Below are 22,698 nucleotides of genomic sequence, written 5' to 3'. Positions count from 1 at the left end.
GGCTGTTTTTGTAATTGACTAGAGCTGACCAAATGTTTTATCTTTCATTAGTAACAGTGTATGGGGCGGCGTTTGTAAACTGAAACATGCTGAAAGTAGCGGCAACATTTATCCACATTTAGCTCAAAACCTTACATAAACATGTTTTTTTTTTGTCACTTTTTACAACATTTAGTAAAATATTTGTAACTTTTAATGTTTAAAATACAATTTTAAATGTTAAATCTAAATATTACATTTAAATCTAAATGTAAAATTTTAAATCTAAATGTTACAAGAAACTTATTGTACGGGTCAACGGAAATACCAAAATAAAAGCTTTACGAAAACCTCCGGCGCTAAAGTGATCCTGACAGTCACTGCTCGCCTACCAGCATGCCCATGGATTTAGCTGAAAACATCGGAAGAGCCGTTTTGTCGGCCATCCAAAGGTTCAGCAGTAGTGCACCCTCAGCAGCTGCAGTCTCCACTTCACAATCGCCGCAGCATGTGTGCAGCTAAATCGCTGGACATGCAGAAAGGCAAGAAGTGAAGCAGCTCATGGCGGTGAGAAGTGACCGTCAGGACTACCGGCACACTTTAGCGCCACATAACCGTGCTGCATATTTAATATTAATTTAACTATCCTGTGTTATATACAGTGTTGGGTAAGTTACTTTAAAGTAAAGTAGTAACTTAGTTACATTACTAGTTACTTCTATAAAGTTACTTGTTACTTTCAAAGTAACTAGTTACTAGGGAAAGTAACTTTTGTTTTACTCAGAATTCTCTTGTTAATGTGTTGCTTCCATAACTGGATACCCAGCCAGATTGCCAGTCTTCTAGCTTGCTTACTTGCCACAAGTGCACTGTGCCACCTACCAATAGAAAGGAAAAGATAATGTGAATATTTCCACGAGAGAAATCCCACGCCTGGACTGTGATTGACCGCTGCCATGATTCTAGCCTACGTCACAGCGTCATGTGCGCTTTTTACATCCAACACAAAAACTGCAGTTGTGGTGCTTTGATTGTACTCAGAACTCTGAAATTCTGCCTTCTGAATAGGAAGATGTAGGTAACAGCAGACTGCAGACGAGCTGCATACTGGGCTGGACTGGGACAAAAAATCAGCCCAGGCATTTTGACCATTATAGGAAAAATCATAAAGCCTTTGAATGAAAACAAATGCTGTTGTGACAGTGATGTCCACTGTCTTGATGGTATATATGTATCAATCTATCAATCGTTTGTTGTAAGATTCAGATAATTATTTTTTAAAAGCTAGATATTTTAAATGAGAATAAGAAAGAAAAGTATTTCTTTGTGCCCCCCTCTCCCTGTTAATGCCCTACCTGGCCCCCCTGGCAAAACTTTGCTAGATCCGCCCCTGCACAGTTACCAGCTGTTAGCTACCTAAAAAAGCATCCTGGTGTTAGTTGTCTCTCAGAAACAGTTCATAACTTCCCTTCAACTCATTCATGTCACCTAAAAGGTGACCCTGTTTCTCCATCACCTGTTCAGCTCTGATGATTCAGTAAGGACATCTCCTGGTTTCATCTTCATGTTTCCCTCTCACCACATATCCAAACCGACATCATGACCAGCAGCTTTTTTGCAGCTGTGGCTCCAGCAAACATCAGCTGATACTAGAAATTAATATTAAATAAATTCTAACAACTGCTGATCAAGCTTAAACGTGCTGCTGTTGTTTAACGCGACATCTGCTGGTTTCCTCTTTCTGGCGCAAAGTGAGCGATAAACAAGCAAGAGAGCCGATCAGCTGATCATTGATCAGTTTTCATGATTGAAGTAGAAACAGGAGAGGGAGGGGTGAGAATGAGAGAAGAAGAGGCAGCTGTGCAGCAAACACAGAATAACTCCAGCTTTGTGCCTTTTTCATTGTAGCTGAATTACAGGACAAACTGTTCCTTTTCACCTCAATAAGAAACGCATAATATTTTCTCTGAATACCAGACAGGACGGTTGGCAATTCTAATAACTTATGAACAAAATAAAGTTCAACATCTTTAACATCATAGCACCCACCCAGCTGTATAGAAACTCCGTCATGCTAGCTAGTACAGAAAAAGTCAGAATAACGAAAATAAACTCCACCTAAACTTGGTTTATATCTGACCCAGATAGACTGCAGGTCATAACTTCTTACCTGAAGTTCAGTTCACACTTGGACCGGCGGCCGCCTCGGGTCTCTTTTCCTTCTGCGTCCCCTTTCCCTTCTCCACCTGCTAATGTTACTGAATCTGTGGAAGCTCCGCGATAGCCACCACACGAAGTAACGAGTAACGACTCTATCTAAATCCCAGTAACGACTAACGCGTTCCTGATTTTGGCATAATAACTAGTTACCGTGCTAGTTACCACAATAATAACGTAGTTACTGTAACGCGTTACTTAATAACGCGTTAGTCCCAACACTGGTTATATATATATTGTGGTGTCTACACGATCTTTGGTTTGAAACGGGGCCATGTAGTTCCTGGAGGATGGCCTCACTACTGCCCCTAGAGACTGAAGAAAATGATGCATGTAGTAAGTGTTAGCGCAGGTGTTTTGAGTGTAGTGATGGGATTTCCGGCTCTTTTTAGAGATCCGGCTCTTTCGGTTCGGCTCACTAAAAAGACCCGACTCTTTCGGCTCCGAACCGGCTCTTCAGGTTGTTTTGTTGCTTTAATTAATTTATTATTAACAATAATATTAAATTATGCACAAAAGGAATTACTAACGTTAAAAAAGTGGTTTTATTTATATGTTTATATATAAATATATGCAGTGGCCCCTAGAGACAAAAAACGTACAAACTCCAAAACACATTTCTAGCATGAACTGAACTTCCAAAGCAGAGCTACTAGATCACTTGAATTACACAATTGAAAGCATGTGTGTATTGTTTGTGTATTTATACACAGGCACTCATATATATTCAAATAATTTAAAAACAATGTTCATTTACCTGTTACTACCACACACCAAATCCGGACGTTGGTACTTGCTGGCTTGTGTAGCCACTAGGTAACAAAAGCTCAATACTGCGCCAAGCATCCTGGAGCACTTCTGTTGACTTTTGTACGTGTTTTGAGTTTTTATGTGCTTCTGAGTTTTTACGTGCTTCGGAGTTTGTACGTGTTTTTACGTGTTTTGGAGTTTTTACGTGTTTTGGAGTTTGTACGTGTTTTGGAGTTTGTACGTGCTTCAGAGTTCGTACGTGATTTGAAGTTTGTATGTGCTTTGTCTCTAGGGGCCACCATAAATATACTTTTATTTATTCACTCCACATAAAATGTAATAAATAAATCATATAATACAAAAATCAACTATTCACATTTCAACTTTTAACTATTTAAATTTTCAGCTATTTCCTTTTACAAATTTAAAGTGAAACAACACAAAACACTGCAAACCAGACACAATTAAATATAAATTAAAATATGAAAACAAAAAGAACATGCATATTCTCTGTCATATGGGCCCGCATGAATAAACTTTCTGAATCCTTTATCATCTGCAACTGAAAATAGTTGTGGATAATTACTATACCTTTCTAATGTGAAGTTGCTGTCCCTGGCTTTCTTTCTCTCCCTCTGGCTCTGTTCCTGTGCTTCTGAGTGTAACTACCGCCCCTCCCCCCTCTGCCCAGCGTAAAGCACAAGGCTCGCATGCTGAGTGAAGCAGAAAAAAAGTGCGAGAGAGAGGCTGAGAGAAAAAAAAACCCCACGTGACGGCTCGCGATAAGGAGCCGGCTCGCGTCGTTCACTTCAAAGACCTGGCTCTAAGAGCCATTTCGTTCGCGAACGACCCATCACTATTTGAGTGAACCCACTGTTGTTTTGTTTTTAGCTTTGTATCGCTACACCCTGAAGAAGGCACACCTGATATTCTTTTTTTTAAATGTTTTATGTTAGAATTGTGTTCTCAGATGTTCACCCACCTTTGAAGAGGTAAGAGCTCCCTTTCTGATTTTTTTGGGGCCTTTTTAGCCTTTCTGTATTGTGCTGGATAAAACTAGAAATTAGCAAAAACTAAAAGTGCTTTCCTAGCATTATTTTTCCACGTAAAAAAAAACTACTTGTCTTGATCCCAGATAACGGCTTTTCCTTGCACAACATAACTTTTAGTTGTAAAGTCAATTGGTAAACTTCCATCCATCCATTCGCTTATCCTTTTTAGGGTCGCTGGAGCCTATCCCAGCTGTCATAGGGCGAGAGGCAGGGTACACCCTGGACAGGTCGCCAGTCTGTCGCAGGGCCAACACACAGGAACAGACAACCATTCGCACTCACTTTCATTCACACCTAGTGACAATTTGATTATCCAATTAACCTATCCCCACAAGCTGCATGTCTTTGGATGGTGGGAGGAAGCCGGAGTACCCGGAGGGAACCCACGCAAACACGGGGAGAACATGCAAACTCCACACAGAAAGACCCCGGCCTGATGTTGGAATTGAACTCAGGACCTTCTTGCTGTGCGGCAACAGTGCTAACCACCGTGCCACCGTGCTGCCAATTGGTAAACTTGATTTATCTATTTATTTTTAATTATGTACACATTTAACTTTGTTTGTAAAAAATAACATTTTGCTTGACATGCCAACTCCTAACCCTACCAAGAAAATTCACTCATGAGCTTCTGTAACATGAATCAAAAGGCTAAATTGCCACCTCAGCATGCAGTCAAGTTCTATAGTCTTGTTAATGCCCTACTAATTTTATTCATGTGTGTTACAACAGGGACACATGGAAATGTTTCAGGACACTGGCCCTCGATAACTGCAGTTTGAGACCACTGGTATAGTGTTATGGAAAGTTACAATGTGGTATATAAATGTAAGTTGTAGTGGATTTTAAAATGGATAACATTTGAATTCTTCACTGCTGCATACTTGCATTAGCATCATTTTTGTTTTCTGGAGTGTTCAAAATTCTGCATCTAATAAAATGTACACAAATCTGTGTAAATATCAAGAACTGCAATTTCAACAGTGGATAAAGCCAGTTTTGTTTGTTTAGTTTTTTATTATTATTATTGGTTTTGTCTTAACTAGGGGTATAAAATATAATGTGTTGATTGTGATTAATTAATGAAAAAAAATAACGAGTTAAAAATAAGTTAAAAATAACAAGTTAAAAATAACAAATAACAATTAATGGCACTTTGCATTTCAAGCAAAGGGCAACTTTGCTAGGACTGATCGGAGGCAAATTTCGTTTTCAAAAATGAGTTTGCATACCAGCAGAACACTTCAACCTTATGGTACCAACTAAATGCAAAACATGTTGCAGCAAGCACAGAAACTGTGGGAGCTGGTACCACTAGCAGTTCGAGTACAAACAAAAGGTGTCGGCAGCTCAAACTTGATGAAATGACTGGCTTCAGGACCAAAATTATTAAGTCAACATCGGACAAACTTACAAATTTTCTCGCACAATGGATTGCTCGGACTGTAGACCACTATCAGTGGTAGAAAATAGGGGGTTAGAAAATGTCCTTCCAGATGAGTTTGTACAGCGCAAAATTCACCATTAGCCAAACAGACTGCAAACCGCTGCAGTGGTGTTCCAGTCGAGCAGCGACCCACCCACAGCTGTCTGTCCTGGCCTGGCCTGCAAGTATTTGTTTAGTCCTGCCACTTCTGTCCCATGTGAGTGACTGTTCTCACTTGCAAGTCACATGGTAACAAAACAGGGAGCTGCCTTGAGCTCTGAAAATGTGAACAGGCTAGTTTGTCTAAGTAACTGGCTGAAAGAGATGTACAGTAAATAAGAATGGAGATATTGTGAGTCCAGTGGGTTTGTTTTTTTTGTTTTTGCACTAAAATGTTCAATGGTAACACTGTTTTAACCTAATGTACGAAATAATTTTGGCTAAGGTTACTCAGAGTTTAAAGGTGAAGCTATTCAAGTAACCTTTTATGTTTTTTGTCTTCTTTTTTTTCAGAAGAAAAACTGCACTTTGTGTTGAAATTTTAATTATTGTTATTTAAAAACTATACCATTTTGAAAATGTACTTAAAGTATTTAAAATAACACTTTATTTTTAAGTCTGTTATAAAGTCAGTTTTTTTTCTCTGTTTTGCATTGCAATGCAGTTTAAATGTTGTTGTTTTTTTTTTAATTAGAAAACCTTTTGCGCTCTGGGGCAAATTTTCTTGTGCAATCAAATGTGCTTAATTATGAAGCCTCTAATTTATTTTTTTAATTGAGTCCCACCCCTTATCTTAACATATTTAAACAAACATTTGACAAAAAACAACAATATTTTCAATATCTTTTTTTTAACCGCTATTTTATTTTATTTTACGTATTTTAATCTTTATGCTGCTGAGTGGCTCATTTTGTTTTTCTTTACTAAAACTGCATTCAGAGAGGGGCCCCTGCACCAGCGCATGTATGCTTTTTTGCTACTTTGAAATGATCATGATACACACCAATTTAAATGATTAATTTTAAAATACAATTGTTAAGCTTTTCCTGATACCTTTCCTTTGTACTTTTAGGTAAAACAACAGAAGCAGACCGATACGGACTGATGGTGGGATTACAGCAGAGGGCAGAACAGATGAAGGTGTGCAGGGTGAGAATGGAGAAAACAGCAAAACATTGATACAGTTGTAATTTTCATCTTATACCCATCTTATTCTTTCTTCCTATTTTCATCCCAGTCTATCCTCTCTGCCTCCCAGGCTTCCTCCTTCACTCTCTCTATAATGCTTTTCCTCCTTGTCTCCCCATCGTCCTCACTTCTCTGGGACTTCTTCACTCTCTCTATAATGCTCTGTTTTCCTCCTTGTCTCCACTCTGTCTCACTATCTTATTACCTGTCTGTCACTCTGTCCTGGGTTCTTTCTCAATTTTTTCCCAGTTTACTAGAGTTGTAATAGTTTTGTGTTGTATGATTCGTTTTTATTGTTATTTTGTTTTGACTTCTTTTTAATTCAGTTTAGTGTAATTTAGTTTTCAGAGTGTTTTGGCTTCAGTTCAGTTCAGCAGTTTAGTTTTCATTATTTAAAAAGTGTACTCTTTAGTTTTTATTATTTCAGTGTTATTTTCAATCTATTTCTTCCTTCCTCTCCATTTCTTTCTTCTTCTTTTGTCCCCAGCTGGTGGTCGGCAGGGGAGGTCGTCCACGAAGCGTCACGCTTTGTACTCCAGTGAGCGGCGCGCTGCTGCAGCAGAAAGCCAAACCATTGGAGTTGTCGCTTCTGGATCAGCTGTTCCAGCTCTATTCCTACCTCCACCTTCCTCTCTACCCATTTTCCTCCCTCTCTGCCTGTCTACCTCTCTTCCTCACTCACATCCTGTCTTTTCCGCTTCTTAGAATTCCTCCTCGCCTTCTTTCCGTGTTGTCCTTCCTCTTTACATGTCCTTACTTCCTTTCTGTTTTAATCCCTCCTTGTATTCCTGTTGTACTTCTCTTTCTCAATGTCTTCTTCCCTGAGTGCCCACAATTTCCTGTCCTTCTGCTATTCCTGTCTCCCTCTCCCCTCCCTCTCTCTACCTTTTTCCCTCTGTGTAACTTTTTCCTGTTTTATTCCCTCTTCCTATCTTCCTCCCTCTCCTCATGTGTTCTTCCCATCTGTCTCTTTATTCTTTACTCTCTTCTCTCCATTTTCCTCACTCCCGTTCTGTTTTCTACTCTCTTCTTTCTCTGTCTTTCTCCCTCCCTGTACTCCTGTCACCCTTCCTCTCTTAACATCTTCTTCCCTGTTTTCCTCCTGTTATCTCCTTATTCTTCCTCAGTCTTTTCTGTCTTCCTCCTTCACTCTTCTCGCTGTCTCTTCAGTTTTTATTTGTTTTCCTCTCTATTTTTGTCGTTCTTCCATCATCTCCATCTTCCTTTTATCCATTTTTCTTCCTTCCTCTTAATTTTTTCTTTTTCTTCTTTCCTATCTCCCTTCCTTCCTTGCTGTCCTTTTTTTCTACCTGTCCTCCATCTTTCTATCTTCCTTTCTCCCTGTATTCCTTTCATCCTTTCTCTCAGTTTCTTCCTCTGTTGTTCATCTTCCCTGTTATCGTTGCTGTCTTCCTCCCTCCCTTGTTGTCTTCTTCTCTTCGTCTGTTTACCTCTCTTTCCTTCTTGTCCTTAATCTCTACCTATCCTGTCTCACTCCATAACATTATTCCTGTAGTCCTTCTCCTTCCTTTCTTTTTGTCCCCGTCTTTGGCTATCCTCAGTCTTTCCTCCTCCCTCCCTGTATTCCTTTCATTTTGTTTTCTTCCCTCATTCTATTCCTACTTCCCCCTTCCTCTCTACCTGTCTTCCTCACTCTCTTCCTGTCTTCCCACTTCTTCGTTTTTCTCCCTGCCTTCTTCTTTCCTTGTCCTTCATCTTTCCATGTCCTGCCTTTCTTTCTGTTTTCATCCCTCCTTGTATTCCTGTTATCCTCCCTTTCTCAGTGTCTTCTTCCATGACTGCCCACCTGTCCTTCCACTATTCCTGTCTCCCTCCCTTTCTCTCCTTCTCTCCCTCTCCCTCTCTAACTTTTTGCTTCCCTCTTCACATTTGATTCTCTCTCCATGTCTAATTCCCATCTTTCTCTTTATTCTTTACTTTCTTCTCTCCATTTTCCTCGCTCCCGTTCTGTTTTCTTCCCTCCTCTTTTTCTGTACTCCTGTCACCCTTCCTCTCAACATCTTCTTCCTCCTGTTATCTCCTTAGTCTTCCTCAGTCTTTTCTGTCTTCCTCCTTCGCTCTTCTCGCTGTCTCTTCAGTTTTCATTTGTTTTCCTCTCTATTTTTGTTTTTCTTCCCTCACCTCCGCCTTCCTTTTCTGTTTTTCTTCCTTCCTCTTCATTTTTTCATTTTCTTTCCTTCCTGTCTCCCTTGCTTCCTTCCTTCCTTCCTTGTTGTCCTTTGTCTCTACATGTCCTCCATCTTTCCATCTTAATTTCTCTCTGTATTCCTTTCATCCTCTCTCAATTTCTTCCTCTCTGTTGTTCATCCTCTTTGGTATCGTTGCTGTCTTCCTCCCTCCCTTGTCCTCTTCTTCTCTTTGTGTCTGTTCACTTCTCTTTTTTGTTGTCCTTCATCTCTACCTATCCTTTCTTCCTCGCTCCCACTATTCCTGTTGTCCTCCTTGCCTCAATGTTGTCTTCCCTGTCCCACTGCCTCTCTTCCTTCCTCTCTACATATTTTTCCCTTCCTTCCTTGTTGTCCTTCCTCTTGTCCTTTCTGTCTTCCTTCCTGTATTGCTGTCATTTTCCATCTCTTAATGTCATCTCGGGTTTTTTTTCCCGTTTTCATCCGTCTTCCTCTCTCTGTCTTTGTTTTCCCTCCCTCTCATGTCATCTTCCCCGTCTTTCTCCCTTTTCTTTCATCTGTTCTCTCCATTTTCCTCACGTCCGCTCTGTTTTCTTCCCGTTTTCTTGCTTCCTGTTTACTTCTTTTTTTGTTTTCTCCCCTCATCTCTGCTTTCCTGTTTATTCATCCCTTTCTTCTTTCCTTTCCTTCCTATCTCCCTTCCTTCCTTGCTGTCCTTTTTTTTTTCTACCTGTCCTCCATCTTTCTATCTTCCTTTCTCCCTGTATTCCTTTCATCATCCCTCTCAGTTTCTTCTTCTTTGTTGTTCATCCTCCCTGTTATCACCGCTGTCTTCCTCCCTCCCTTGTTCTCTTGTCTTCTCTGTTTCCCTTTGTCTCTACTTATCCTTTCTTACTCTTTCCCATTATTCCTGTAGTCCTCCTTGCATCAATGTTTTCTTCTGTCCTACTGCCTCTCTTCCTCCCTCCTCCTTTTCCCATCTTCCTTTCGTGTTTCTCTATTCTTACCCCTCTTTGTCTCCCTGTATTCCTTCTTTTCTTTTTGTCCTCGTTTGGCTATCCTTAGTCTTTCCTCCTCCCTCCCTGTATTTCTATCATGCTTCCTCTCTCTTCCTTCTTCCTTTGCTCTTTTACTGCCTCCCACTCTCTCCATTTCCCTCACTTTCTACCTCTCCCCTGTTTCTTTGTCCTTTCTTCTACTTCTACTGTTTTTCCTGTGTTCTACTGTTTTTCCTGTCCTCTTCCCTTGCGTCGTCTCTCTCTCAGTATGCTCTTCCCAGGTTTCCTCGCTGTTGTTCTTTTTTTTCCTCCTATCTCCCTCTCTATCAATCTCCTTGTTTTCTTTCCTTTATTCCCATCTTCTTCCCTCTCTTTCTTTTCTGTGTTAGTGTTTAAAAAAAAAATTAGCTCTGTGTTGTTGATTTTCTAACACTGACACTGGTGTAGAACATTTTCACACTCCTCAGTCTTACTTTAACACTGCCGATTTTGCTATCCTTCCTCTCTTCTTTCCTTTCACCCCACCCCCCCCAATCTGTCGCGGCAGATGACTGCCCCTCCCTGAGCCTGGTTCTGCCGGAGGTTTCTTCCTGTTAAAAGGGAGTTTTTCCTGCCCACTGTTGGCAAGTGCTTGCTCATAGGGGATTGTTTGATTGTTGGGGGTTTCTCTCTAATAGGATCTTTTATTTGCAATACACACCTTGATAAATTGAAGTGAAATTGAACCAAAGCTAAAGTCTTCTAATTTGGACAGCCAACAATATACAATAAACTGAAATCAACAAACTCTTGGATGCATTTTTTTTCTTTCTAAGTCACTGTTCACATGGTACTCATGCAAGTTAATGACTGTGATGGAGGCTTTTGAAATTTCACATGCATTTTTGCCACAGAACAAGGACTTCCCAATTTGCCTCCATCACAGTAATGAACTTGCATGTATGCCATGTCAACATTTCATGTGCCATTCTCTTTAACTGACAAATACAACGTAGTTTATCAATTTTTCAGAGTGGTAGAATCTCCAATGATGTGATGAAAATGGATGTCATTGAAAACAAAAAGCTTGAAGGGCTGCTAATGTTAAGGGTTTTGTTTCTATTCATGTCTCCTCCTGTACGATTTTCCTGATGTACTGAATTGTCCTTCCTCGTGACACTGAACCTGTTGTTTATGATGCCATGTACCAATAAATAACCAAACATGACTCTTAGCATGACAACAAATCTGTGACACACACCAGTTTCTCATCTAAAATTTAAATCAGCCTCAGAGGTATGCTCCATCTTCCTCAGTGTTGTGGACTAAATCAGCCGCCTCGATCAAAAAATAACAGTAATACGATAATAACCAATTTTTTTTCAAGTCGTCTTTTAAGGGAAATTTAGACCAGTCCCAGAGCTTTGTTGTTTGTAGAAAACAATTATTACACTTACTGGGTTGGTGTGACTTTTCAGTAACTGAGTGCTGCTTTCTTTCCCTTTGAAATATATCCTATGAAGCAGTGGTGCCAAAAACAAAACAGCAGGAGCCTTTGAAGCTCGGAGAGTAGACTATTCTAATTTATTGGATCCAGTTCAACTAACTGCTCAGACCATTTCTCAGAAAAGTCCGAACTGAGCAAACCTATCCGGAATTAAGGATGCAGAATGCATAAGACGGTGTAGGAGCAGAATTATGACCAGATTTGACTTCACCTTCTGCACACTTTGACAGACATGGCTTTCTCCTTTCCTGAGGCATGCCTGGTGCCAACAGTGACCAAGTAAGTGGTATCTGATTGGTTTCTGAGCAGAGTTCAGACTTTGTTCGGTTGGACATAGTGCAGTTTACCGCTGGGCAGGACAGAATACTCAGAGTAACTCAACTGTCCCTGGCTGGAGAGGACCCCAGCTGACCTGAACACTAGTTTGTCCATGCTCAGAAACTGTTAACAAAGCTGGGCTCAGCACCTCTGGTGTGTAATAGAGACGAGAGCAATTGCTGAAGGAAAAGAAATAATATGAAGATAACATGATGATTTTCACTTTGAGTTTTTTCTTCTTCACCAAACCATAAAATAAAATCTTTTACATGAGTTTTCATTGTAGCTTTTATTTTCTTATCATGGGCCTATAACAGAGACATTATATTCAGAATGTCAACAAAATTGACTTTACAGTGATGCATGTAGAACAGATAAAAACAGCAAATTTCTAAATTTGAGAGACTGCAAAAGCCAATTAGAACTTTGACTTTTTACAGTTATAACAACATTTTGAAAATGTTTTGTGCCAGTTGCAAAGCCCCACCAACTCTTGTCCGAACTGCAGTGAAGCGCATCTCATAGTGGCACGTCAGCCAGGACAGAACAGGTCACCACTGCAGTGTGGTGGAGCTGGTAGGGACGTGTCGGACGTGAATTTCTTCAGCTCTGATAATCTCTGTTGGAGACGGAAGGACATTATGTGCACATGTTGTTGGGGGCAGGTTTCTTCTATTTTTTTTATCATTTATTTTTCCAAAGAGGAGGAGAAATGATGGTGACAGGACCGAAGGAGGCACTAAAAAGGCCGTCGATCAGCTGCCCACATAGACTCCTAGACTTTGGTGTCTAAATGCATTCACAGCTACAGTAATAAGACCATCTGAAACAGCCAACCCAGTGAGGCCCTGCAACAAAATAACAAATTCCACAGATGCGCTGTTATCTGCGATTAGATTCTATGCAACCCAGCAAGGACTGATGTATTCCACCTTGTTCTACACAAGCCCTATTTTGTATTATGCATCATGTCTTACAGCTGCTGTAGAAATGCTGTAGTGTCCCTTGTGAGCATTACGGCAGTTACCTAATCCATCCAGAGAAATGTGTCATCTTCCAGGTCTCTGTATACGTATATATGTGTGTGTCATGTTGTGCATAGCGCTGGATGGAGAATCATTAATCCATTAACAGATTGGCCTATCTCGTTACAGGTGACTCATACACATGCACACAGAGTGTCCCAGCTAGTTGGACTCCTGGTCTTCAAGAGCATGTGTGGTATTAGGGAGAAGCACAGAGAGAGACATGTAATACAGGATATAAGTGTTATTGTAGCCATTTGAATGGAAGGGGGGTTTCTCAAAGCTACTGAAGTGTATGAAGTGTATGAGCAATCCAGCTTTGATTGGTCAATCAAGGTTCAATCATGAATAATAATTTTTCCCAATCGTTGTAATACAGGTATGTGCAGATACACAATTTTATTGAGCAGAATGTGTGTTGTGTTCAATCCAATAGCAATTTTTTTGTAATTATCTGTCATCCTCACTTTAATTCTTTAAATCTTTTATGTGGAACACACAAAGATGCTATCTGTATCGTACTCACCAGTTATGGCATCCCGGAATTCCTTTGCCTGTAGCTCAGGAGGTAGAGCGGGTCATCTGCTAATCTGGAGGATGGTTGGTTCGATCCCTGACTGCTCTAGTCTACATGCTAAATATCCTTAGGCATCAAGTTGCTCTCCCATGCATCCATCGGGGTATGAATGGGTGTGAATGGTAGATAGAAAAAGCATAGTAAAAAGTACTTGCGTGAATGAGCGCTATATAAGAACCAGTCCATTTACCATTTACTTTGTGATGATACTCACATCATCAATGTACACAAAAAACAGGTGAGTTCAACACCTGCTATTTGCCATGGCCAGTGGACATGACCAGCACGGCCACACCCTCATCTCGTAGCTGAGCCATCATCCATCAACCTAAAAAATGTCTTACATCAAAATGGACAACCCATGCTGTCCTCTTGTTGCGACCAATCAATAAATCCACAGTCATTCTTTTTTTTTGGCCTTCTCTTTAAGCATCGTTGTTGTTTTGGTGCCTTCCTCCCAGTTACATCATATAAGTCAAGAAAAACTTGAGATCAACGTCTGTTCTGCCAGACAGCCATGTCACTCACTGTGCATAGTGAACAACCCAGTATAACTCCAACTCACTTCCCTGTCTTTGGTTTTGCTTCCTCTCTATTTTCTTCTGTGCCCTCTTTGAATTCTCAAGAAGCAAATACCTTTGTTGGGGGGAGGGGGGGTGTCATTATTGGTTGAACCGTATGTGCAGACCACTACACATTCTGACAGAAGAAGTGGAGCATCTTGAAACAACCGGGGTCCAACAAAAACACCCATCCTTACAAATGATGTAATCTAACTCTTATAAAATGCAACATAACAAAAGTCAATACAATCTCTGAAAAAATGATTTGGGGCATCTCATAACTGGAGAGCTGTGACATTCTATCACGCTAAACGTGGAAATATTAAAATTTCATTTTCTCTGTTTTGTTGTTTGTGACAGGTGGCTACCGGAGAATAATTCAACTTATTTCTATTGTTGTGACTCCGGCGAGGAATATGACAGATTGTTTTTGGCAAGTTGCTAATAGAGTGCAGAGCGCAGTTTCAGCAGTGACAAGTGTCTCTATTTTCTGCTGCGAAGGGACACGCTTCCATTACAGATAGGACAGATCCAGATTGTCAAGGAACCCAGGAAATATACACTTGCAATATGGAGCTATTCACATAAAAAGACTGAGAATACAAAAAAATAAAAGAATTCCAATAGTTTTTGTGGAAACGAGTCCTAAGTGTGGGAAGTGGAGGAATCTTGCCACCTGGGTATTTCTCTCTCTTGTGACTTTTCAGAGATTTGACACATTATTGTCTGTAAATGGATGACACCATAACAATGCAGCGGTTAAGAACCCCCACCTGTCAAACCGTTTTTTCTCTCTGCTGCAGCTTGAATTGAATCCCTGAGAACCTTTTCTTGTTCATCCTATTAGAGCTCCTTCACTCTTCCACACTCTGCAATAAAGGACACCCACAGGAGCAGACTTCCCTTTCTGTGGAACAGTGGGCGTAGCGATGACTTGGCCACTGCGCTGTGAGCAAACTTCTTCTCCTGGGCTTTCACTGCACTGTGTAGCTGAGGACTTTGTGGGTAGACAGCCTGTAGCAAATGGGCACTAAAGCGATACTTTGTAGCTGTGGGTTCTACAGCAACATGTGGGGTTGACCTTGTTTGACCTTGAAGAAGAGCTCAGATGTTCACATTTTAATGGAGTGTTAACATGAGCCCACTCTACACCCTGACATGGTTTTTATCAGAATTCAATGACATACACAAATGCCACCAAAAACATGGCAGCTACATGCAAACCGAAGTGGAAAAAACACTGTGCATCTATTTGGCTCACTAAGGACTTAACTTAGCAAGCCAATTGGGAACATACTATTGCAAATCAAAAAACAATTGACCATAGTGGAAAAAGTGATATATTTCAAGACTTTTTTATTTTCATTTTCAAAATTTCACATTATTTGAATATTCCATTTAGGATTTGATTAAATTGCAATTCAAACAGTATGAACAGTATATAATTCACAGGGTGGAAGTAATTTTAATAATTTATTCTATGTGTTTTATGGTTTACTTTTATTAGTGTGTGTGTTTTTATGTTTTGCATGTTTTCATTTGTGGTGAAGATTTCAGACTTCTGCCCAACCCTGGTGAGTACAGGCTCCCATCACTACTCAGACCACAGTGAAGTGGCTTGGGCTAGTCACTGCCACTAGTTCTCTCAGACAGGCAGCTTCATGAGGGGGGACACTTTCCGTCCACTAAAACTTTTTATTGGACTAATAACGGGACTTTAATTCCTTTTTTAAAAGTATCATTTTAGGAGGCTATCAGGCCCTTGAATATAAAGACTTTTGGTTCAGTCACTGGCGTGAGCGCAACAGTTTTGGCTTTTGTAAAACTAGTCTTAGAGTGTGTTTTTCCATGTTTTTGATATATCTATTTTTTCCTGGCCTGGGCTGGTTTATGGTTTTATGGATTTTATTGTTTAAATGTAAATAAATTACTTTTTAGAACTGCTGAGGACAATGGGTAAACTACAGATACCATCCTTTTGTTCACCATCATGTGCACGCTGCTGCACCACAGAGGTAGCAAGCATCCTGGGCATTAGCCAAATGAATATCATCATCTCCATGTTGACAAAGTAAAGAATGTTAACAGCACCAATTCTGTCTAAATGACACTGTAGTTTAACAGATTCAGTCCCTTAGGCTAACACCTATTTACTGTTTAAATGATCGTTTCTATTTGTCCTAACATTACTGCTGTTTGTAGATATTTAATAATATTTGAATTCTGCATAGGGCCTGCAGAAAAAGTCAACTGTAGTCTTACAGTTGTTTAAAATGAAAACTTCCCAGATAACAGCTTGTTGTCTTCCCTACCTAGCTAATGAAATTAGTTAACTGATCACGTTACAAAACATGCATTAAACTTGCGTTAAACCGCCCAAAAAGTAAGTCAGTCCCTCGGGTCCCTTAAGTTAGTTAGTCCAGTTTACTGCAGAGCACATTGCTCTTCAGTTTGCAGCACACAGTAGTGGTTATGAAAATGCTGGCTCTCCTCTTAGCATCCTGTTCCATCTGTAATCAATCAAGACACTATGGGCCAGTTTTATGGGAAGTTAGTGAATAAAATCTAACTTATGGGGAAAGCTGCGCCCTTGAACCTAAAAAATGATTGCACAAAGGATCTTTAGGAAAGAATTTATGTGAGGTGAACTTTTTGTTTTACTTTGACCCCTAGCCCATCTGCTAACATGTACAGAGCTGAGTTAATGGTCTATACTTCAAACAGACAGCAGGGGGCGAGAGAGAGGTGGTCCATGTTTTCTACAGTCTTGAACAGCCTGTTCAAGCATATCAACTTGCTAAGTAATCAACTTCATTTTGCAGTTCCTCACATTATTAAGCGATGCCCGGTGACCTGCAAAGTTATTTGCCAACTGTTTCAAGCTTTAAAGCACTGCATGGTCCCACGTCATTAGCTGTGAGAATGTGTTTTACTTCATTGTTGTCAGTTTTTATATTGTTGGTTGGACTAGAAAACATCACCTTACATTGCACTGCAGAATACCAACTGTACATGGTCGTTTTCACTGATTTCTGAAGGAAACAATATAATCAACTGGTGCCGTCTGCTGGCTGACATAGAATGTGATGTTAAAACACATATATACTCTCTATACTCTACTCCGGCTGTTTTATTTAGGCCAAAAGAGTCTCTTTTTTCTTTTCTTTTCTTTTTTTTTTTTTTTAACCCTGGTGGCTGTTTTCTTTATGATCAGCAGAGGTCATAGTTTACCAACATTTATGACTCCTGTTGTAAACTAATCTGAGACCAGTCCTATGAATTGAAGGATTTTCTGTGAGTGTAAACTGGCTCAGATTTTTCTGTATTCTGTTAATCCAAATAAATCCCTATACAGTATCCTTTGGAGTTTTCCCAACTCATTATTAGCTCTCTTTTCTGGTTTCCAGCTGTTTAACTGGCACATGTGCCCATGTGTGCCTTTGGGGGAAAAAAATGTTGAAAGCTCAAGTTTCCTGCCTTATAAATCAGATTTACTGTGATGATATATGTACTTCTCTGTACTTTTACAGTCAAAACACATCTTAAAACTTTTATGACAGCTTTTCAACCACTAAAGGCAAAATATTCTTAATATTAAAAACATGCTCACAGCAACAGATCCAATGTCTGCTTCTCTTCTATTTGTTCAGCAGAGTAAGCGGATTTAAAATGGCACCATGCAGGTAACATTAGATGCAGACTTTTGCATATTTTGAGCCGATGCCTTTGGTTGCCGAACACTTTTTCCATATGTGACACCATCTTTTTTGCGCCAGAGAAACTAAAGGTGAAGGTTTTGTCAGATGCAAAATGAAAACAAAAAAAAACGTCAGCAGGTGATTTTTTTCACTTATCTAAAAATATGCACGTTGTCAGAAGGACAGTTGCCAAAATGGTGCAGACAAAGCTGCATATGCAGAAAATCACATGTCAATGTTTAACTGTGCACTGCCCAGGAGGTGTGGAAGTCATGGCCCAATAACAGCTGTGCTGTCTCACGTTAAAAAGCGACTGCAGAGTCTTCTTAATGTGGGACAGATGTGCTCAGTGACACTGCTATTTATTCAGGCAGGGAAAACAGTAAATCAAAATGTATTAAGAGCCAATTGATGTGCAGCAAAATGTGTGGATTTTTTGCTCCTCTTGGCTGTTGAAACACAAACCGGAGAGCTATTTAGAAGTGTGAGGAGACGGACTGAAGTGTGGACAGATCCCTCATGACTGATCACCAGCTTTCTGGAGGCCACATGGAGTTTGTGTTGTGGTCTGTAATGTGTTCCGACTTTGGCTACTCAGCTAAAGTGCAGCCATGTATCTTCGTTGTGTAATAGTGTACTGTAGAGTACTGTGTAATAGTGATGTGCGGATCGATACTGAAATATTGATTCCTCCAATACCAATCATTTATGTTCTAGAATCGATTCTCATATTAAAATATCGATATTTTAGTCATGTAGGGTAAATTTGTAGTTTATCATTAACAGGAACAGAGTGGAAAGAAACTATATCATTTGGATTGTCTACATTGGAAGGAACTACTTCCTCTTCCGCATTTAATAGTCATGTGCGAAATACAGCTGTATAAATGTGTTACAGCCCCTTGGCGTGCGCACTCACAACAATGGCTGGATGTAAATGGAGTCATGTGTGGACATATTTTACCTCCACAAACAGCCAAGATGCGGTTTGTGATACATGTGGCAAGAAAGTGAGGCGTTCTGGCAACACCATTTACCTCGTCAAACACCTCAGAGTAAATCATATCACAGAATATGACAAGCGTATGTTGAGGCAAACTGAAGACGAAGAGAGGGACAGGTGCTGCTAGGGCGAGACAAACGTCTCTCGAGGAGTCCTTTAGTGCTGCAGGCAGGCAACATGCTCAAATGGCACACAACTTCAGTTTTCTGTATGATAATTCTGCATTATTAAGTGATAAGAACAAGTAATCTGACGTCCTGTAATCATTATGATGCTATAATTTGAGATACAATAAAAGATACAGTAAAAAAAAGTTTTTGTACAAAGTATCGGTATCGGATCAGTATCGCCGATACCACCCTGAATTTTACTTGGTATCGGATCGGAAAGCAAATCAGTGGTATCGCACATCACTGCTGTGTAATGTGTAATGTAGTGATCAGGGAAGCTACCGGCTACCTGCGTTTAGTTTAATGAGTACTGGAGCTTTTGCTGAGTAGTTGATGGTGTCTGTGTGGAACAGGAAATCGGCTGGTGCCTGTAATGCTCAGCTGGCACATGATAGGACAGTACTATCTGCAGATTCAGTTTGGAAAGCAATCTTACTTAAATCTCATCATCTCTGTAACAGAGTCTACCGGGATTGAGTGTTTAGGATGAGCAACAGTGCCTCCTGGTGGGGCAATCCGATTCCTGCATCCACTTTTAAAGGGAACCTGTTACTCCCATTTCCAGCTCCATGTTTTTCTTTGACTCTACTACAGCAGATTTGCATGATTCACAGTTCAAAATAATCTTTATTTGTCGAATATTGTCTGTCTGTGCGTATAGCTAATACAGCTTTGTGCCTGAGGTCACCTGATCTCAATGTCAACATACAGAGCCAAGAATATAAAAATCTATCTCAGAAAATATTTAGATCTGAAGTTTGATCAGTGAGACTTACAATGACACTCATACAGAGGCTGACATCATTATTTGAAATTTGGTAAAAGGACCTCATCTCTTCACTGAGCCTCACCGTGCACATGATGTGCCTGATATCATCGTGTTATTGATGGGCGTAGCTCTTCCTGTGGTAGTAGAAGTGCTGAGCAGCAAAGCTAAGATGATGAGAGATAGAAAGCTGAAACACAGAAAAGATCCACATCTGAGTCTGGTGCTCTGTGAAACCACAAGTAGATGTGCTATTATTGTTTTTCCAGACTTAGCAGAATTTCTTTACCTTTTTTTTTTTTTAAACAACCATGATCAAGAGAACTCGATACAAACGTTCAAAAAAGCAAAAGCAACACGAGACAGCTTTCACAGTTGGTTAGGTGTAGGCACCAAACTAGCTTTTGTCAAACTTGCTAAAAAGACTGCAAATATAAGGTGTCATGGGGGATTTAACAGTTAGTCGCTTTTACTTTTTTTTTAGTTTACTTTACAGTTTGATGTTAATTTCAAGAGCCAGCAGTGACAGCTGTCAAAGTTGATTCTGTGTCTTTTGCTAATTTAAATGTTTATATCTGGTTCTCTTGGTCTGGCTTGGAGTGTCTCGCAGTATTAATTAGACTCAGGGTGGCGCAGTGTGTCGAGCACTTTCTGTTACACCAGAGAACGACTCATCAGGTTTGCAGAGGTTATAAAATGGAGCACATTTGTGTGAGTTCTCTGCACGTTGTTGTCACAGTAGAAGCTGCAGTGAGGCATTTCCTGTGGTTGGTTTGTGTTGTGTTAAAAACTATAGCTGCAACTTGTAAAACCATCAAGTTCCAGAAGTGTTCATTGGGGAGTAGTAAACCTGTTGACCACAGATCCACTCTTCAGTCTTTGCACATATGCACAAACTCCAGTACTCGAATGATGGCATGTTTTTTTAATCTAAATTTTATAACTATCTACTAACTAACTAACTAATGCTGTGGTGTGCTGGGGGAGCAGCACAGCAAAGAAGGACTCATCCAGGCTGGAGAAACTGATCAGGAAGGCTGGCTCTGTGGTCGGCATGAAGCTGGACACTCTGGTGTAAGTGGCAGAGAAAAGGACACTAAAGAAACTGCTGGACATTATGGACAATGCTGGGCATCCTCTGCACACGGCCATAAACAACCAGAAGAGTCTGTTCAGTGACAGGTTGCTTCTCCCAAAGACAAGAACCAACAGACTTAAAAACTCCTTTGTCCCACACGCCATCAAACTGTTTAACTCCTCTCTGGAGGGAAGAGGGAGGGGAAACAGGAGGACAAAGGAGGGGGGAACAACTAAGCTGTAGTGCCTCTTCTCTTCACTGTGCAATTACCTTTTGTGCAATACTTTTTGTTAATAATCAGCGGTGCAATAGACTCCATACTTAAAATGTGCAATTCACTTGTATTTTTATTTTTATTTTTATTCCTATTTATTCTATTTATCCCCCTTGTATATTTTATCTATATATGTCTTTGTATTTATATATGTGTGTGTAGATATATATATATATATATATATATATATATATATATATATATATATATATATATATATATATATATATAATATTTTTAACTCTGTAACTTCTGTCGGTGCTGTGCTTTTTGGAAAACAAATTTCCCAGAGGAACCCACCCGAGGGATTAATAAAGTTTTATCTTATCTTATCTTAACTAATACTTACACTTTCACATACAAAATTTTCAACAGGACTCTGAACTCCTTTCACAGATGAGAGTCCTGACATATCCTATGCAAGCCCACACTGTAATCCATCCATCCATATTCTTCCACTTATCTGGGTCCGGGTCACGGGGCAGCAGCCTAAGCAGAGAAGCCCAGACCTCTCGCTCGCTCGCCACCTGCTCCAGCTTGTCCGGGGAAACACCAAGGCGTTTCCAGGCCAGCCGAGATATATAATCTCCCCAGCGTGTCCTGGGTCTATGGAACGCCAGGACTGCCATAATGAATTAATTAAATACACCATTAAATAATTAATTAAATGTGTCAATAATTAATTAAAATGGGAAATAATTAATTAAATAAATAGTTATGACACATGTAATTAATTAATTATTGACACATTTAATTAATTATTTATGTATTTCACATTTTAATTAATTATTGACACATTTAATTAATTATTGACACATTTAATTAATTATTTATTGACACATTTAATTAATTATTTATGTATTTCACATTTTAATTAATTATTGACACATTTAATTAATTATTTAATGATATATTTATTTATTTCATTTTGGCAGTCCTGGCGCCTGGCTCTCATCATGAAATAATTTTATCTGTCAACCTCACCCGTCAAACGCAGGGGGCGGGGTTAACGCTGCCCATGCAGCTTCTCTAACATTTGATTGGTTGCCGTGCAAAGTAAGTCAAAACAGGTCGATCCTAGATAATCGATTGCTTGTGTAGACTTGGGGCAGCCAGGTATCCCAGAATGCATTTCAAATCACAGGCAGCAATGTTGGTGGTGTAGTTTTAAAATACCCCGTTTTTCTGTCACCAACTACACTTTTAACTGTGTTTTAGCTGCGAATGTCGCGCTGTAATCTTCACATGGGTCAGGTTGTCAACATAGAACATGTTTGCAAAGGTGCTCAGATGTTTTCAGAGATTTCAGTAGCTCTGCTAACAGTCAGCATGCAGAGTGCACCGAGGGGGTTACGTTAACCGGTTTGTTTACATATTCCACTCTCCGTGTTCCATGTGTTGCATTCGCAGATTCTCATTTTCACCGAACGATCGTCTCTTTCCACCTGGTCTTGTGTCTCTGTGCTTCTGTAACATAAAGGACGAGCTGACATTTTTCTCACGAAACCAGCGATCAGCTCAACAGGCCCTCAGTTTACCTGCATGCATCCTCCTCCTCACCTGTCAGCTGTTTAACACCTGCTGCTAATTCAAGAAACACGCCCACGTTACCTGGTGATAGTCACAGTTTAACTGGGCAGCCGGTGCTAGATATTACGCAACCTCAGCACATTTTTCTGGACAAGATAAGTAAATATAGTTTTTTCCCGAGCGCAGAGCTGCTGGAGCTTGTTTCCCAACAGAGCACGAACCCACTTTATCAGCGGCTGATGTCCAATCACCGGCACACAGCTTTGAAACCTGAGCTGAGTTTTAGCTCTCAGTGTTAAACGCTGGACTTAATTCACTCAGGTTTTGTCTGTCGGGTCACGTTTACTTCGCTGTTTTATTTACAACTGAGCAAATCGGTTTGGCTGAGGTTAAAGTTACGTTTCAGAACTGCACAGTTTTACAGACGTTTAATGGTTCACTGTGTTAGACTGA

At 40.0% G+C, this 22,698-nt stretch overlaps 1 long non-coding RNA gene across 1 annotated transcript in view; it reads right to left on the bottom strand.

Annotated features, from left to right (window-relative positions):
* Positions 1-763: 763 nt before the first annotated feature.
* Positions 764-22,698, bottom strand: part of LOC146494945 (uncharacterized) — a 181,406-nt gene continuing 159,471 nt past the window's right edge. Inside the window, exon 2 of the long non-coding RNA XR_014871674.1 lies at positions 764-857. This is a non-coding gene — a long non-coding RNA (uncharacterized LOC146494945). The remainder of the gene's footprint in view (positions 858-22,698) is intronic.

This window comes from Neolamprologus multifasciatus, chromosome 20 (genome assembly GCF_963576455.1).
Source record: "Neolamprologus multifasciatus chromosome 20, fNeoMul1.2, whole genome shotgun sequence".
In the NCBI taxonomy this organism is placed as follows: Eukaryota; Metazoa; Chordata; class Actinopteri; order Cichliformes; family Cichlidae; genus Neolamprologus; species Neolamprologus multifasciatus.
This window is presented reverse-complemented; position numbering and strand designations above follow the sequence as displayed.